Raw genomic sequence first — 20,351 nt, 5'->3', positions numbered from 1 at the left:
TCTGGCACGCTGGGGGTTGTAGTATTCTTTGGCAGGTGGGCTTGGATTATACAAGAGACAGCTCTGGTGACAGCTAAGAGATGCATTAATCTATGGCTATAACAATGAAACATGAGGAGTTGGCTTAATACAATGACCACTTATAGCAGAGTAAATGTAGATCCTCCTCTATGGCCTAAGATCTATCTAATTACGGGGTCATTGTGTCAGGCATGAGTTCTTTCTTGTGGAGAGGGCCTTAAGTCTCATGAGAAGTGGTTGGCTACTCCCATCACATTCTTGCTACTAATGCACCAGGGGGCATATCCTCCAGGCTAGTCTTTTTTGTAGTTCCTGGCCTTCACAGCTAGGTAAGATTGATGATTACTTTTCTCCTCTGGTATCATACATAGCACTATGAAAGCTAACCAGTAAGAAGGAAGCTTCCAGATCAGTACCAGTTTGAGCTTTCCATGTTCTATGACTCAAGTATGTGGCATCTTTAGCAATAGGGTCTTTCTATTTGGAAGCGTAACCAATAGCATTGACAATAACAATAATTGTAATATTTGTGGGTCTGTGGAATTTCACCAGCCAACAACTACAACAGGGGTAACTTATTCCTTCCTCGGGGCTTTTTATTTGTAAACCTGTGATATCTAGTAGGGGCATTGTTGCCTTGTTATAGGATAACTCCATGTAAACTCTTTAAACGTGTGTGTGTGTGTGTGTGTGTGTGTGTGTGTGTGTGTGTGTGTGTGTGTGTGTTTGTATGTTTCTAAAGTAGTGTGTTTCCATACAACTTTTGTAAAATTTCCTTAGTGTTAGGTTTTCTTCCCTATATTCCTTCCTCTACACTGCCTCCCATCCTCTACCTCACTTAACAGGGGAATCCGTGGCTGATATGTAAAATTAAATTAATTATAAAATAAAAATTATAAAATAAAAAGAGTTAAAAGGGAATAACAGAACAGGGAAGGTCATTGAAATTCTTAAGGTGATTTTTCCAATATAGGGTGTAAGTGACAAATGGATGTTACGTTTTCATTAAAAAGCTCAAAGTGCAATAGGGTAGACTTTCAAGTGAACTCTGGAGTCTGATCTCTTTAACTAGCCCTGTTTGCTGATACAAACACTGTAACTCTCCATTGTCTGTTTCCTATTCCTTGACAGAAAACTTGCTAGCACATCGCTTTCTACTGAGATGTTTTTGTTATTCTCTGTCTCTAATGGGATTTGCCTGTTTGGCCATCATTGAGGATAAACAGATTTTCCTCTAAAGTAATCACATTCATTTTCATTGAAATAAGGAAGTAGTGTGTGATTGCAATGTGGCCACAAACATATTAAAATTAAAAGCTGATCTTCAGGGTTTAAGCACCCTGTAAGAAATCATGCCAAAGAGGCAATATTGCATATTTTTGTTATGATCCAAGCAAGTGAATAAATACTCCATTATACCTTCACTGCTTCATTTACCCCGACAGTAATATAATACATTCTAGTCAGGAAAAAAGTGGCTGAATAAATATTATTTTCTGTCTTAGAACATGACAGTTAGACATCTGAATAAAACTAACATTGGCCATAAATTAAACATATCATGTAAATGCTAGTGGAAAAACCCCATTTACTCATTTATACACATTTACTCATTGTTACATAACAATAATATTTCAAAACTAATGAGAAGAATCATTCTTTTAGTACAGAAACATAGGCATGGCACTTTGTGTAATCCCTGCACCTCAGAGTCTAAAGCAAGATAGTGATCACTAAGTACAATTTGCACCATATAGGAAGCTCTAGACATGCCTGAACTACAACGACCATAGTCAAATAAAAAACAAAGAACAAAACAAAATAAGCAAAACAGTTTTTGAAGCAATTAGGTTATAAATTTTATTGCACATTATACAGAGATAAGACTGAAAATAATTTATCTAGATTAAAAACAATATTGCTAAATTTGATAAAAAACTCTGTTTAAGCATGTGTTGCACAAGCCTGATGACACCATGTGGATCACCAGACCAGATCCCAGGTGGAAGGAGAGAGCCAACTCCTGAAGTTGTCCTCTAAACACAGTATGAGTCCCACAGAATGTGCATGTCTCCCACAATAACAAAAACGTTAAAAATGAAAACAAATCTCCGTAGCTGTTCTCTGTGAATATCACATGCTTAACAATATGAAAAAACAGACATAAAAGTATGATAAATATGAACACAATTAAAGCTTTAAAATATCTCTATATTAATATGAAATATTTAATTTCATAAAATGAAATATCCATTTCAACAGACTGCTTGGTATTTATGAATATGCTGAGTAGTTTCTCTGCATTGTCATGGTATCATCTCATTTAATTTTTTGCAGGAATATTATATGGAAGACTCAATTTTTGAAATCCAAATACAAGGACTTTGAATCACAGAAATGCTATGGGTCTATGGTCAAGGGCTTTTGAATAACAGAAATGCTATGGGTCTATGGTCAAGGGCTTTGAATAACAGAAATGCTATGGGCCTATGGTCAGGGATCTGGCAGTGCTGGAAATGTTTCCCAAAACTAACCTGCTATGTGGTAATTTGGACTATAAATAAGTAATTTTAATAAGGACAATAATTTAGATGTACTTACTCAAGTAATTATTTCCAAACATATTTGGCCTTGTAATATGATGCACATTTTGAAAAATTACAACAAATATACAAAAAGTAAAAATATTAAAATATGTGTATTGATTGCATGTAAAGGATTTTATTTGTTCATAGAACAAACCAGCATACATTTGAATATTGAAAAATCAAATAAGATATGTTTATATTGCATGGTATAAATGAATATGTATGTAACAATTAAATCTACATGTACTTTTGTCTAAAATATTATGGAAAGGTACATATTAATTTATTTACAGTTTATAATTGAGAAGGTACTATTTTGAAGACTGAAGGAAATTATTTTTCTTCAGAAACTGTTGAGACTATATGAGCATATAAAATTGCCTATATAACTTAATATGGTTATATATTAACATAGTTTATAAGTATTCATAAGCAGAAAGTGTTATTCTAGTTCCTGTGTCAGTTTAAAATAAAATAAAAAATAAAGGGAAACAATTATTTTTATTCAATTTCTAGGAAAAAAATTCTTATAAAAGCTTACACAAATCCTCAAAAAGTCAAGGATATCCACAGACATAACATTCAAAAATAATGCTTATTTGAAATAGGAAGAAAGTCCATGACTGTATCTACTCTGGAGACTTCTTCAATAGAGAACATTCTTGCATTTGCTCTCAGAATGACCTTGTGGTATGTGCTGCCTCAGAAAATGGTCTCTGCGGTGTCCTTGTGCTGTGAATAATGAAGTTAAGACATGCACAATTTATATGCTCTTGTGGACTTAGTGACAACTCAATGAAGATTTAAGAGTGAGTAGGAAGGAGAACAGAAATCATTATGTCCTTTTTAGTGTTCTAGTCAGGGCATGTGAATGTGTTTACTCTTTTATCTGCCTGATAGTCACACAAATTTAAGTTACTCAGAGACTGCTGTTCAGTCCATGGGATTAGCTAGTATCACATGAAGTTCTGCTGCAGGATCATATCATTACCCAAACCTACCCAACAGGTAGCACTGCTGATGCTGGGACTGGCCACTGGACTGTAAGAGCATAGATATGATTAAAGTGTTAAGATACATTAAAAATAATGTGAGTCTATACTGTACTTTTGTTTTGACTTCTCATGTGAGTAAAATAGAAATGAAATAGAACTAAAAAAAAGCATGCCAGAGAGAGGCATAGATTGACTTAAAAACTGAAGGCTCATATTAAAAAGAAACTCACAGTAAGACAAGTTAGAAGAGGGAACATCCACTGTGATACATCAATAAAATTATAAAAGAAAATGATGACAAGACTGCTACTGACAACTCCAGGGAGGCTCCCTAGAAAACAGGACCCTAAGAAAGACACAGGGATTGCCCAATGACAGAGAAATGGATGAGATCTACATGAGCAAACTGGACGGGGGAGGAGGGGGGTAATGAAGGGCAAGGAAGGGTTGGGAGAAAGAGAGCTTAGGGGAGCAGGAGATCCCAGCTGGATCAAGAACAGAGAGGAAGAATAAAGAAAAAGAGACCATGATAAATGAAGGCCCCATGGGAATAGGAAGAAGCAAAGTGCTAGAGAGGTCCCCAGAAATCCGCAAAGATACCTCTACAATAGACTACTGGCAATGTTCGAGAGAAAGCTCGAACTGACCTACTCTGGTGATAGGATGGCCAAACACCCTAACTGTCATGATAGAAATCTCATCCAATGACAGATGGAAGCAGATGCAGAGATCCATGGTCAGGCCCCAGGTGGAGCTCCAGGAATCCAATCGGCGAGAAAGAGGAGGGATTGTATGAGCGAGAATTGTTGAGACCATGATTGGAAAAAGCACAGGGACAAATAGCCAAACTAGTGAAAAAACATGAACTATGAACCAATAGCTGAGGAGCCCCCAACTGGATCAGACCCTCTGGATAAGTGAGACAGTTGATTAGCTTGAACTGTTTGGGAGGCACCTGGGCAGTGGGATCAGGACCTGTCCTTAGGGCATGAGCTGGCTGTTTGGAACCTGGGGCCTATGCAGGGACACTCCCCTCAGCCTGGGAGGAGGGGACTGGACCTGCCTGGACTGAATCTACCAAGTTGAACTCAATTCTCAGGGGAGTCTTTGCCCTGGAGGAGATGGGAATGGGGGGTGGACTAGGGGGAGGGTGGGGGAGGGTGGGAGAAGGGAGGACAGGGGAATCCATGGCTGATATGTAAAATTAAATCAAATTATAAAATTTTAAAAAATGGAAAAAAATAAAAGAACATAAAGACTTATTTAATTAGGTTTAAAAAATACAAAAAAAAAAAAAAATCTACCCATGAAGGTAAGGGATTAAATGCAATATCACAGTGACTTTAACCTAATAAAGTACTAGTAGTAAATAAAGTGATATAGATATAAAATGAAAGTAATGGGAAAATACCATAAATGAGAATACCATAGAATGAGAACCAAAAATTCACATAGCCTGTTGCAATATTTTCTTTATTTCTCTTTTTATTAAATTTTTTATTTATTTTCCATGACCACAGTTTCCCCTCCCTTCTCCCCTCCTACTCCCTCCCCCTACCTCCCATCTATCCCCCACATCCACTCCTCCTCCATCTCCATTCAGAAAGGGGCAGGCCTCCCATGAGAGTCAACAAAGCACAGCACAACAAGTTGAAGCAGGACCCAGCTCCTCCCTGTGTCAAGGCTGGACTAGGCAACCCAGCATGGGTAATAGGTTCCCAAAGGCCATGCCAAGCACCAGGGACTTGTCCTGATCCTACTACTAGAAGCCCCACAAATAGACCAAGCTACACAACTGTCACACATGTAGAGGGCCTATGTAGGCCCCATGCAGACTCCCTAGCTATGGGTCCATAGTCTGTGAGCTCCCACGAGCTCAGGTCATCTGTATCTGTGGGTTCCCCTGTAATGACCTTGGCAACCCTGGCTCCTACAACTCCTCCCCCATCTCTTCAACAGAACACTTGAAGCTTGACCCAGAGGTTGGCTCTGGATCTCTGCATCTGCTTCCATCAGTTACTGGATGAAGGCTCTCTGATGACAATTAGGGTAATTAACAACATGATTGCAGAAGGCCAGCTCAGGCACCTCTCCATTGTTGCTAGGAGTCTTAGCTGAGGTCATTCTTGTGTTTTTTATGGAGTATCCCTGGCAAAACGTTTTTCCTTAACCCCAAAATTCACTGCATCAAGATATCGCTTTCATAATTTTCCCCCACTATCTTTCCCCCAACATGCCCACCCGATTCCTCATGTTCCCATCCTCCCATAAAGCCCATCTCCAAGCCCCCAGTTTACACAGGATATCTCTTCTATTTCCCCTTTCCAGGGAAATCCATGCATCCCTCTTTGGTCCCTCCTTATTACCTACCCTCTCTGGGGTGATGGATTTGCCCATATTGTAGCATGGTTGTCCTTTATTTTATAGCTAATGTCCACTTATGAGTGAGTATACACCATGCTTGACTTTCTGGGTCTGGGTTATCTCATTCAGGATAATTTTTTTTTTAGTTTCATCCATTTGCCAGCAAATTTCATAATGTTATTTTATTTTATTTTTTTTTAGTTTTTATATTTTTTTAATTTATTTTAATTTATTTTGCAATACAATTCAGTTCTACATATCGGTCACGGATTCCCTTGTTCTCCCCCCTCCTGTCCCCCTCACCTTCCCCCCAACGCCCCCCCCCCCATTCCCATCTCCTCCAGGGCAAAGCCTTCCCCACAGACTGAGGTCAACCTGGTAGACTCAGTCCAGGTAGGTCCAGTCCCCTCCTCCCAGGCCAAGCCAAACAATCCTGCATAGGCCCCAGGTTTCAAACAGCCAACTCATGCAATGAGCACAAGATCTGGTCCCACTGCCTGGATGCCTCCCAAACAGATCAAGCCAATCAACTGTCTCACCCATTCGGAGGGCCTGATCCAGTGGGGACCCCTCAGCCATTGGTTCATAGTTCATGTGTTTCCATTCATTTGGCTATTTGTCCCTGTGCTTTATCCAACCTTGGTCTCAACAATTCTCGCTCATATAAACCCTCCTCATTCTCGTTGATTGGACTCCCAGAGATCCACCCAGGGCCTAGTCATGGATCTCTGCATCCAGATCCCTCAGTAGTTGGATGAGGTTTCTAGCACAACAATTAGGGTGTTTGGCCATCCCATCACCAGAGTAGGTCAGTTCGGGCTGTCTCTCGACCATTGCCGGCAGTCTGTTGTGTGGGTAAGTAATACTCCATTGAGTAAATGTACCACATTTTCTTTATCCATTCTTCAGTTGAGGGGCATCTAAGTTGATTCCAGGTTCTGACTATTACAAATAATGTTGAACATAGTTGAGCAAGTGTCCTTGTAGTATGATTGAGCATCCTTTGGGTATATGCCCAAGAGTGCTATTGCTGCGTCTTGAGGTAGACTGATTCCCAATTTTCTGAGAAATCGGCATACTGATTTCCAAACTGACTGTGCAGGGTTGCAATACCACCAGCAGTGGTAGAGTGTTCCCCTTACTCCACATCCTCTCCAGCAGAAGCTGTCATTAGGATTTTGATCTTAGACATTCTGACAGGTGTAAGATGGTATCTCAGAGTCATTTTGATTTGCATTTCCCTGAGGGGTAAGGATGTTGAAAAATTCTTTAAGTATATCTGAGGCCATTTGAGATTCTTCTGTTGAGAGTTCTCTGTTTAAATATGTACCCCATTTTTTATTGGATTATATGGTATTTTAATGTCTAGTTTCTTGAGTTCTTTATATATTTTGGAGATCAGTCCTCTGTCAGATGTGGGGTTGGTGAAGATCTTTTCTCATATTGTAGGCTGCTGTTTGTTTTATTGATAGTTTCTTTTACCTTACAGAAGATTTTCAGCTTCAGAAGGTCCCATTTATTAATTGTTGATCTCAGCGTCTGTGCTACTGGTGTTATACTCAGGAAGTTATCTTTGTGCCAATGAGTTTAAGGCTACTTCTCACTTTCTGTTATATCAGGATCCTTGTAACTTGATTTAGGTTGAGGTCTTTGATCCACTTTTACTTGAGTTTTGTGTAGGACAATAGATAATGATCTACTTTTGTTCTTCTGCATGCTGACATCCAGTTATGACAGCACCATTTGTTAAGATGCTTTCTTTTTCCAGGGTACAATTTTGGCTTCTTTTTCAAAGTCAAGTGTTCATAGGTGTGCAGATTTTCATCAGGGTCTTCAGTTTGATTCCATTGATCCACCTGTCTGTTCCTATATCAATACCATACTGTTTTTTATTACTATAGCTCTATAATAGAACTGGAAGTGAGGGATGTGATGCCTCCAGAAGTTCCTTTATTATACAGGATTGTTTTAGCTATTCTATCCTGGGTTCTTTACTTTTCCATATGAAGTTGAGTATTGTTCTTTCAATATCTGTGAAGAATTGTGTTCAAATTTTGATGAGGATTGCATTGAAACTGTAGATTGCTTTTTTGTAAGATTGCCATTTTTACTATTGTTAATCCTACCAATCCATTAGCATTGGAGATCTTGCCATTTTCTGATATCTTCTACAATTTCTTTCTTCAAAGACTTAACGTTCTTGTCATACAGGTCTTTCACTTGTTTGGTTAGAGTTACCCCAAGGTGTTTTGTATTTTTTGTGGCTATTATAAAGGATATTGTTTCTCTGATTTATTTCTCAGACTGTTGATCATTTGTATATAGGAGGGCTACTGATATTTTGAGTTATCTTGTGTCCAGCCACATTACTGAAGGTGTCTCTGTGTGTGTGTGTGTGTGTGTGTGTGTGTGTGTGTGTGTGTGTGTGTGTGTGTTATCGTGTCATCTGCAAAGTACTTCTAGTACTTTCTGTAGGGCTAGATTTGTGGATAGGTATTGTTTAAATCTGGTTTTGTCATGAAATATTTTGATTTCTATGTCTATGGTAATTGAAAGTTTTGCAGGGTATGATAGTCTGGACTGACATCCTTGGTCTCTTAGTGTCTGCAAAATATCTGTCTAAGACGTTCTGGCTTTTAGAGTCTCCATTGAAAAGTCAGGTATAATTCTGGTAGGTCTGCTTTATATATTACTTAGCCTTTTTCCTTTGTAGCTCTTAATATTATTTCTTTGTTCTGTATGTTTGGTGTTTTGATTATTATGTGATAAGGGTACTTTTTTTTTTTTGGTCCAGTCTATTTGATGTTCTGTAAGCTTCTTGTATCCTCATAGGCATGTTCTTCTTTAGGAAACTTTTCTTCTTCTATAATTTCGTTGAATATATTTTCTGTGCCTTTGAGCTAGGATTCTTCTCCTTCTTCTATCCCTATTATTCTTAGATTTAGTCTTATCATTGTATCCCAGGTTGCTGTGGGATATTCTCTATGCTGTGAATGTACTGTTATGATTGATTGATAAATAAAAAGCTGATTGGCCAGTAGTCAGGCAGGAGGTATAGGCGGGACTAGCAGAGAGGAGAATTGGGGGAGCAGGAAGACAGAGTCTGGGAGACGGGCCAGCCACTGTGAGGAGAAGCATGATATAAGACACCAGTAAGCCATGAGCCACATGGCAAGGTATAGATTTATGGAAATGGGTTAATTTAAGATATAAGAACAGATAGCAAGAAGCCTGCCATAGCCAGACAGTTTATAAGTAATATAAGTCTTTGTGTGTTAACTTGGGGGACACTAGTGGGAGAGATTTGCTCTGACTGACTGCCAGGAAAACTTCAACTAGACAGGTTTCCTGGATGATTTGTGTTTGGAATTTATTGGATTTAACATTTCCTTTGACCAATGAATCTATGTCTTCTATTGTATCTTCAATGCCTGAGCTCCTCTCTTCCATCTCTTGTATTCTGTTGGTGATGCATCAATAGTTCCTGTTAGCTTACTCAGATTTTTCATTCCCAGAATTCCCTCAGTTTGTCTTTTCTTTATTGCTTCTATTTCAATTTTCAAGTCTTAAGCTGTTTACTTCACCTGTTTGATTGATTTTTCTTAAGGGATTTGTTGATTTCTTCCATTTTTTGTTTGTCTTTTCCTTAATTTCTTTAAGAGAATTTTCATTTCCTCTTTAAGGGACTGTATCATTTTCATAGTTATTTTTAAGGTCATTTTCTTGAGCTTCAGCTGCATTGGAATGTTCAGTTCTTGCTGTTGTGGGTTCTGGTGGTGCCATATTGTCTTCTCTGTTTTTGAATGTACTGTTACACCAGTGTTTTCACATCTGTGTTTGGGATGATGGTAGGTGTGGGAGTTGATTCTTGTGTTGTCTTTGTTGCATGGGTGTTTTGTTCCTTTATTGTCTATTCCAGTTATTATCTTTTGTCCTGATTGACCAATGGTTTTGGTGATTCGCAGGTTTTCAGGTCCAGTAGGGTTGTCTCAGGTGAGGTTTGTGGAGGTTTGGGTGCCTAGATCCAGCATATCCTCCTGTTCTTCTGACTAGTATGGACTACACCTGTGCCTATGGAGTATGTTTTTCCAACTGGTATGGGTTGTATCTGTGCCTATGTAATCTGCTGGGTGGCCAGCTGCTGAGGGCTGCTCTTACAACTGATGTGGCTTGTGCCTGTGGTTATGAAGTGAGGGAGGGCTAACCACTAGGAAGATGATCAGGTGTGTGGGACTGGGTGGCAGACTGGGTCTTGTGGGAACAGAATCCTCTATGTGGCAGCAGTCGTGGTACACCCTGGAGACAGGTCTCTCACTTGCTGGCCAGCTGCTTGGGACTGTGCCAGAGCAGTGGAGCTCCACCAGAGCTGGGGGCAAGGCCCAGCTGCCTTGCTGGTGCTGAGATGGGAGGCAGAGGGTCATGGGAAGTACACTGAGGTTTAGGTTCTGGATGTTGGGGCAGTTCAGTTTGGAGGCCAGTCACTCACATGTTCTCCCAACTGGTATGGGTTGTGCCTGTGCCTATATAGTCTGCTGGGGTTGTAGGGGAGAATTCACAACATTTTTAATAAATGAACCAGCTACAAATGTTAATATTCTGAAATGTATTTCATTAAGAGAAACCACTAAGAGATTTGAAACTGAAAATCTATCAATGCTGCAAGGGCATAAGACAGTTGAATATTTTCAAATCATAAAGACTTATAAGAGAGGAAGAAAGAACCATTGCAAATTTAAATGAAGATTTAGTATAGTTCATTTCTAGTATGAAAATTCTATCATAAAAATTGTACTTACTCAAATTATAATATTCCTCTTTATTTCATTGTTGTTTACTTGGGATGATCAGATCTGAGTAACATGTGAAATAGGTTGGTGTTTATATACTGATATCCCATCCCTTAGATTATAGGAGTTTAGGACAGCTTTACCACACATGTTTACTAAATTGTTAAGTTGATAGATTTGAGTGTTTTAAATAATTCTCCTTCCTTCATTTGAACTTTCAGAATCAAATAAGTCCTATGAAATTAGCATATGACCACAAGACCATCTTGTGAATGGAATCCACATCTTTAGAAGGGTCAAATTGAAAGGTGGGAGAAGGCTCTATTTGTTAGTGGTAAAGTATCTGCATAGATTCTGAAGGCTCTGAATTTGATAGGAAGCAAGGCAAAAGTAAAATGAAAGGACTGAAGAAATGTCTCAGCAGTTAAGAGTGCCTGTTGTCCTTTGACAGGACTGGAACTCAGTATGCAACATCAAAGTCAGGTATTGCACAGCTGTTAGATTTTTGAGTTAGTGTAAAGCGAAAAGAGAGAGGAAAGAGGCCACAGTCTGAACTCACCAAATGAGATTGTACTTACTAGCACACACAATTAGGGGCAGCCTCTCTCCTATGAGAAATAGTGGAGTCTTCATAGGAGAAAAAGCTGGCTGGGATCCCTTTATATGGTCAGGGCAAAAGGCTTAGTAATGGTGGAATTGTTGCAGCCATGGGAGGCTAAGGGCAGGTGTACAGTATCTCCTTCCTGATATTGTTTGGCTAAGGCAAGACAGACTATTGTAGATGCACAAATCTCTCCCACCTGCCTATTCACAAATAACCAGTCAGAGGTTTAATATTTATTACAAATTGTTTGGTCTATGGCTCAGGCTTATTGCTAGCTAGCTCTTACATCTTAAATTAGCACATTTCTATTAATCTATGTATTGCCATTTGTCTCATAGCTTTACCAGAGTTCTATTATATCTTATTCCTCCAGCAACTCACAGTATCTCCCTTGACTCTGCCTTTTGTCTTCTTGTATCTTTGCTTGGATTTCCTGCCTGGCTCTAAGCTTTCTTGCCATAGGCCAATGCAGCTTTGTTTATAAACCAATGAGATCAACACATATTGACAGTGTACAGAAGACCATCCCATAGCACTTCTCCTTTTCTATCTAATCAAAAAGGAAGATTTTAATTTTAACATAGTAAAATTTTATATAACAAAACAATTATCAAGCAAGAATTATACTTACAATATCTAGTCCATTTGTATTTGGCAGAATTAAAGAAAATACTCCGTCCTCTATTTTATCTTTGTGTGCCCAAAGTTTACAACTAATTTATCTTTCATCATAACTAAGGAAAACTATAATTATAACTACCTAGTCTTCAACTACATCAAAGACCCCAGAAGGATATAATATTATTTGAGTAAACAAGAAGTGCATTGCAAGCAACTTCTAAAACTCTAGAATAATGACAAAAGACATCTGGCTGCCTGGACAGTCACCCAAAGTTCTTCTGTAACATTGGGCCATCCATCTTCAGCTTACAGGCCTAGAGTATCTGACAGACTTTTCAGTGAAGCAGCAAACTTGAAGAACTGTCCTGCATATTTTGGCACAGTTTGTCAGTCACTTTCTTCTGTGCCCTGCAGAATATCTGGCCATTTCTTCTGTGAAGCAAGAACCTGGAAGACCATCTCACATTGTTTTGGTGAAGTTCAGTGGTCATTTTCCTGTGGGTCCTGCATGCCCTGTAGTGGGTAGCCATTCTAGCTTTGATCTGGAAGTTCCAACCCCTATTGAGACTTCGGTAACTGTCACACCTACAAGGCGGGGCCAAAGGAGGTGCCTGGAGACCCGAGATCTGGATGGGCAAGCGCTCTCTTGGTTCTGGGACCCGGACGGTGGAGGTGGGCCAAGCAGAGCTCCAGAGAACACCGCTGGACTGCTATACACCTTCCCCAGACCCCACGACCTACCTATCCCTTAATTTGTAAGTTACACCATTAAATAAATCTCCTTTTAACTACGTGGAGTGGCCTTAATAATTTCACCAATAATGCCCATTTTATACAACATATTGTCAAGCAGTCCCGGCAAGAGCAGTTTCTTGCCCACATTGTCTAGCCTTGGTCACATTGAAAGCAAACTTCATAATGAGTTTCTTTGGTGCTCATCATCTTCTTTGAAGTAATTGGTGCTGCCAGGAGCAGACATGTCTCACTGTTCAGAAAAGTCTAAGCTCTTGAAACACTTTAAATGCCATATTCTGTAGGCCTTTGAAGTGTTTGAAGATTATCTATGTTTCTGAAATATATCTTTGCATATCTAGAAAACCTAACTAACATGACTATAAGTTTAACTATTATAGATGAGCTTGTTTTAACTATACATTACATTTTAATGAGTTGTATAAACATAATACCATAAAAACAGTATAAATGTACATAGAGTATAACAAAATTGGTCTTATACTTGTATAATAAACCAAAATCCATACCAATATAAAGTATTTTGAGATTAACAGTTGATTAACAGTTGATTTTTGGATTAAAGTAGATTAAATAATATACCTTTTCAAAATCATTTCTACATCATATCTCACATTTTTCTTTAGAAAGAGTTTGACTATGGCCAGTAACCATTTATAACCAACCCCCTTTACATGAAAAACAAACATTGATAAACAATATTTTTGCAAATTTGAGAATAGTTTTCTATACTAATTCCTGCTGATTGGGGGCACTGGGAATCCTGGAAAATTTAGAATTATGGTTAATGTAATAGTCTGTGAGGCTGCATCATCTCAGCCAGTTGCCTTGAAGCTGTTCTGGATGTTGGATCATCTGGGCCATTGATCTTATTGGAGATCTCTCAGGGGGTCTTCCTTGATGGAACCATATTAACCTGGAAGGAATCCACAGCTTCTCAATTTCTGTGGAAACAAGAGCAGAACCTCTTTTCCAAAGCAGGGGGCCCATTGAGTAGATCAAGCTATACAACTGTCTAGCTATGAAGAGGGCCTAGTCAAGACCCATGGAGGCTCCACAGCTGTTAGTCTAAATTTCATGAATTCCCACTAGTTTGGTTTGGTTGCCTCTGTAGGTTTACCCATCATGATCTTGATGCCCCTTGCTCATAGAATCCCTCTTTTCTCTCTTCAACTGGACTCTTGGAACTCTGCCTGGTGCTTGGCTGTGGATCTCTGCATCTGCTTCTATCAGTTACTAGCTCTATGATGACAGTTAGGGTATTAACAGATCTGATTACTGGGGTAAGCCAGTTCAGGCACCCACTCCACTATTACTAGTAGTCTAAGCTGGGGTCATCCTTGTGAATTCCTGAGAACTTCCCTAGCACCCAGTTTCTCCCTATCCCCATGATGTCTCCCTCTATCATGGTATCTCTAGGTTAGGTTCTTAAAGCTAGCCCCCAAGGTCTATTCGCTTGTTGGCCACTGACTCATTCCTGAGATAAAACACCAAGGTCCAACAATTAAAGTTCATTATTTGGCCAAATGTCCAATCAGGAATTTCCAACTCATTCTAGCAAAGACTGCCTCTTTTCCCTCTTAAAAACTCATTCCTGCAGAGACACCCTCTCTTGCTCCCTGCTCTCTTGCTTTGCTTGTTTATGCTTGCTGCTGCTGCTGCTGCTGCTGCTGCTGCTGTTGCTGCTGCTGTTGCTGCCTTTGCAGCCTCCCCCAACCCCTGCTTGCCCCTTCCAGATAACAAATCTTTTTGTTGAGAATTTGGTGTCTGGGTCTGGAAGGCCAACCCTTTCATGCTCCACTTCTAATATTTAGTATCCAGCTTGATGAATCTACGGACATTGCAAACTGTTCCCAGTTACTGTGTTAAACTGTTCAGTTTCTGGGTTTACGTGAGGTATATTTTTATTAATGATGGTGACTTTAAAGATGAGTTTGTTTTGTTAGCCACTGGACAACAAAGTATCCTTGAATCAACTGCTGACAAAATGGACAGACAGGACATGAAACAAAGGACTACTGATTCTTGCCAAAACGAGTGTGGTTATGGCTTTATCAAAAGGCATCTTCTGAGGCCAGGACAATATGGCACCATCCCTGAAGTGGCCTTCGCAATTTGGAAAAGGTACAGTGCCCTTTTCTTCGAAGGCAGCTGAATAGGCAGTGGGCCGATGGCTTCTGATGTGCAATGGAACAGCAGCTGAAACAGTTATTCTTGAAGAGTAACTAAGCTCACGCCTCGCAATAGTAAACTGGCATTTGACAGAGGGATGTGGAGAAGAACGGGATGTTAAGATGAAGCCATATATACACAGCCAAGAATGGACAGCTGAATTAAAAAATCAACAACAATTTCCAGAATTTAAAATCCTGAGTCATGACATGACACTAGTGGAATTCAGGTGTTTCTGGTACATGGACTGCTCTCACCCAATGTGAGGTTGAACTGTCGACCTTGTGTACATCCTACCTCACAAATGAGTCTGTCAGATATGCTAAGCCTATAGGCTGAAGATGATGCCCCAACACTGTGGAGAAACCTCAGGTGACTGTCCAGGCAGCTGGCTGTTTCTGTCAACTCACAAATTTTTTGGAAGTTGCTTGCATGCACTTTCTGTTTTTATTTTTGTTAGCTAATATTATTTCCTTCTTGGGTCTCTGAGGGAGTTGAAGATTAGTTAGTTATAGTTGAAGGTTAGTTAGTTATAGTTGAAGATTAATTAGGATAGAAAGTGAATTAGATACATTTTGGACTTAACAAAATAGGATAGATAATGAAATTATTTTCTCTGAATTTGTCAAATACAAATGGACTAGACATTGTTTAGACATTTATTACTTGTATATATTGTATATAGTCATTGTACTTTTGTATATAATTTTTCTTTTGTTAGTTATAACCTTTTTCTTTTTTTTCCTTTTTATTAAAATAGAAAAGGGGAAAAAAAAATAAATAAATTTTAAGATTGAAAAAAAAAAAAAAAAATTAGGCTTTGTATCATTTGACAAGCCAGAATACATAGAAGATAATCTCTATTTTATGTAAAGTGAACAGTTATCCTTCCAAGTGTCCTTAAATATAAACTTTCAATGAATGGTGTGATTATTTTGATCGTGCTTGTTCTCCAAATCAAATTAAATTCATTGTCTACAATAAAAAAAAAAAAAAAAAAAAAAAAAAAAAAGAAGTAATGAAAGGCGTCTTAAGTTCTCTCTGCTTAGTAAAGGTGAGTGCTTTGCACAGTAGATTGTTTTCACAACTGTGCAATGACTTGGATATACTAAACAAAGCTCTATTTCACACTAAAGTGAGATTGGTTGTCAAGAGGAAACATTTTTTAAATGTGTTTTTGAGCTTCATGATAAACTCAAAACATTTTTAAACAGAAAGCAAGACCTCATTTTGGAGCACTGTTCTGTTCAGTGATGAAAGTGAATTGCCAAAGATAGCTTACTTGGTTGATATTGCCATCATGAATGAGTTAAATTTATCACTGCGAGGACCAAATAAAAAGTCTTGATTTGTCTGAAAAGATCCAGTCATTCTAAATGAAATGTCAGCTTTGCCAGAGAGAGGAGAGAGAGAGAGAGAGAGAGAGAGAGAGAGAGAGAGAGAGAGAGAGAGAGAGAGAGAGAGAAAGAGAGAGAGAGAGAGAGGCGGGGGGGGGCGCAAAATGTACATATTGCCTACCTTTTACCTGCTTTTTTTTGTTTTGTTTTGTTTTGTTTTTCTTTTTTTTTCAAGACAGGGTTTCTCTGTGTAGCTTTGCGCCTTTCCTGGAACTCACTTGGTAGACCAGGCTGGCCTCGAACTCACAGAGATCCACCTGCCTCTGCCTCCCGAGTGCTGGGATTAAAGGCGTGCGCCACCACCGCCCGGCTTACCTGCTTTTTTTAAGAACATGATGTTGAACCAGACAAAGGGGTTACGATGATAATTCCTGTGAAAGAACACCTGCACATGTTTGCTTTACCATATTTTCCAAATCTACCTGATGCCCCATTTGTACTTGCCAGAAGCCCATTCACAGTCAAAGTTGAAGATGTTCTTGACAGAGCACAAGAGGAGTTCACTGTATTTACTAACAGAGATGCAGCAAGAACTGATTCTCTTCAATGCTAGTTAAAAATTCTGGATCCAAATGTTTGCAGTCATATCCTGTTCTGTCCGACACTGTGTTGCTTCTTCTTCTTCCATTTCCGACAAGATATTTTTGTGAAACAATGCTTTCCACTTTATCAAATCTAAATACAGTAGACTTCTTGTCAAAAATCATATTCATTGTACTCCTGCAAAGACTGTCTGAAGAATTTCTGATCTGGTAAGAAATAAGAAATCGAAATCATTTGAACTGAGTTGGCTTTTACTCATACTGTCTCAACATGGATCTATGCTACACCATACTTCAAGACAGAATTTCACTTATTTGTAATTAGAAATAAATATTCCACAAATAATAATTACACATTGTTTTGTGATTAACCACTAAAATTATGTTCCATTTGTTACAATGAAAATACATCCTGCATTTCAGATAAGTACATTATGATTTATAACAGCAGCAAAATTATAGTTATGAAGTATCAATGTAAACAATTTTATGTTTAGGGTCATCACAACATGAGGAACTGCATGTATTGGAGGGTCACAGCATTAGGAAGATTGAGAGCCACTGCTCTAGACTCTGTGTGATATTATGAAACAAATATGAGCTTCTTGTTGGTTCATCCGCTTTTGTCCATGCTGTCATTAATACTGGTAAATGCAGTCACTACACAGAAATACATGTGCATTCATTGAACTTTTCATACTGTCTTTGATGCTTGCCACTGAATATTTAAATATGATTAGAAAAGAAATAATTACGTATTGGCTTACTTGTTTTATAATAACACACTTAATTTTTAATAAAAATTTCAATTTAATAAGTTACTTATGAGTAACTTATGATTTAATAAGTTACTAACTTATTAAATCACAGAATTATTAGTGTATCACAAAAATTTTAAATCTGCTCCAAAATTATTTCAGTATAATTTGATGTTGAATTTCACATATTTTACATATTAATCAAATATCAACAATTAAAATCAATCAAAGCAGCACAGGATTTTTCTGCAGAGAATTTTCATAAAATTTATTTATAACATATATATATTTTATATGATAATATTTGGTAGAATTTCACTGCCATTTATATGACATTTTTTCTTGACTCTGATTTTATTTGCATTTTTACTGGGTACTATATCTTGTGTATTTTCATGAGTACTGACAATTTACTTTCTTAGTGTGATAATTATCATATTAATTAGCATAGAAGCCTATAGGAAACTAACCTGTTTATGAAGGAATAAATTAACTGTAAAGAATGATACATAAACCAATTAACTGGGTATTTTCTGGTCCCCCTTCCTTCTTCCTTCCATTCACCCCTCTCCATTCCTGCTCCTTTATTTTTTTCTTTTCAAAGCTCTTTAAAATGGTTAAATGTAATAACAAAATGAAACTATTCACATAAATGAATCATTGTGTGCTGTCTTTATGTGCATTGTAGCTCTTGTCTGTGGGTACAAGAAACAGCTTTTTTAGTGATAGAGTGAGGCAGTGTTCTATGAAGCTTTTGAAGTGCAATACATTAAAACCAGTACTGAAAACTTTAAATAGAAAAGACTACATCTAGTTTAAATTGTGCCAGAGTATAAAACAGTTGTTTTATTCTGCAAATATCTGACCTTAAAAGCCTTACAGAGGTAACACCAGTACACCACAGCAGTCTTATAAAATAAAAGTGATGAACAAATTAATGGTTCTCTAAAATATTTATTGCTCACCATAGCCTAATGAGAAAACCAATATTGTTGAACTAACTGTACTGATCCAAAAAAAACAACACAAGATTCTCAAAGAGTAATGTGCACCTTACTGTTCCCATTCCCTGAATAAGAAACATGAGACTGAGAAGCCATAGCTGAGTACAAAGATGAAAAGGTTTTAAATGTCCATGTATACTGTTACACACAAAACATACACACACACGCACACACACACACACACACACACAAACACACACACACACATGCACACGCACTCCAGCACACGCACACGCATATGCACACACGCGCGCACACACACACAAAGAGAGAGAGAGAGAGATCAGAGAGTTTGAATACTGAATTGTTAATGCTGAGATGAAGAAGGGTGTTAATTTCTATCCTTCTGTGATTCATATCAGTAATAAAATTCAATGTATATTTAGGAGTAAGACTTTAATACTAAGTGAGAAAAAAAAACAAACAAAAAAGAGATTTGCCAAGTGTCATTTCTTAGAAGTGACTGCTTTGTATTTTCTTAGAGAAAGGATTTGGGTAAAAAAATAAAATTACATATAGCTAACACTCCTTCAAGGCTCAAGAAAAGTGGAAACAGTCAGGAAGGTTTTGTTTTTTGTTTTGTTTTGTTTTGTTTTTCTGTCTACATTGCCACATCATTTCACTGACAGTGGGGATTCACTTTATCCTGGTGGGTTTTTTCTCATGTGGTGAGTCACATTCTATTCTCAGTGAACTGATTTTGTGGTGCTATTAAGCAATGTAATATTTTAGGATTTGGGACTCAGCAATCAACAGAACAAAACGTTTGGCTCAGGGGCAGCTCACATCATTGCTGATCCCAGAAAATTAATTGAATTGATATTTAGCAGTTTTTTTTACTAAGTTTTGTGGCAGTGTTTCAGATAAAAAAGGCTAGTACAATAGGTTGTCCACTGAGTGGAAACTGAGCATGTTCTCTGATAGAGTCATTTTAAAAGAAAGTGAGATTCTGTTGAGTCCATTTTTATTACCTGGATGTATTTGAATGTAGGGTATATGGGGAAGATCTTGGATGGAGGGCATATTGGAAGGGTTTAGTGGAGGAGAAGGAAAGAAGTGATGAAATTTAATTTTACTGTAAAATATATTTTAAAAAGAAAAGAACACCTACATGGAGACCTGTATTAATGAGAAAAGCCAAAAGTCAGGTATTGGGGTGAACGCTGACAGATCAGAGAAAGAACCAGCCACAGCTAACCTCACCTCACCATTTCCTCAGCTGATCTCATTTCCTCAAACTGGAAGCCTCATCCAAATGGATCTCAGCTGAACTGCTGCTCAAAACCTGAAAGCTTAACCAGGCTAGTTCCTGGTCCTCACACCTTATATACCTTTCTGCTTCTTGCCATCCCTTCCTGAGATTAAAGGCATGAGTCACCAGGCCTGGCTGTTTCCAGTGTGGCTTTGAACTCACAGAGATTCAGATGGATCTCTGCCTTTGGAATGCTAGGTGTATGTGCCACCATTTTCTGGCCTCTCTATCTAGTGGCTGTTCTGTTCTCTGACCCCAGATAAGTTTATTAGGGTGCACAATATTTTGAGGAACACAGTATCATAACATTTTCCCTTTTTGTCTAAAATTTTAAAAAAGCTTATAACTTACAAGAAAAACTATATCCAATAAATATATACAATATATACAGTCAGGAATTACATTAACAATGTCTAGTCCATTAACATTTGACAAATTCAGACAAAACATTTTATTATTTATCCTATTTAAAACAAGTAGTTCCTTTTAAAAG

This window comes from Peromyscus californicus, unplaced genomic scaffold (genome assembly GCF_007827085.1).
Source record: "Peromyscus californicus insignis strain IS unplaced genomic scaffold, ASM782708v3 Scaffold_5__1_contigs__length_169319896, whole genome shotgun sequence".
NCBI classification, from domain to species: Eukaryota; Metazoa; Chordata; class Mammalia; order Rodentia; family Cricetidae; genus Peromyscus; species Peromyscus californicus.
The sequence above is the reverse complement of the archived record's forward strand: the minus strand, read 5'-3'. Positions refer to the sequence as shown.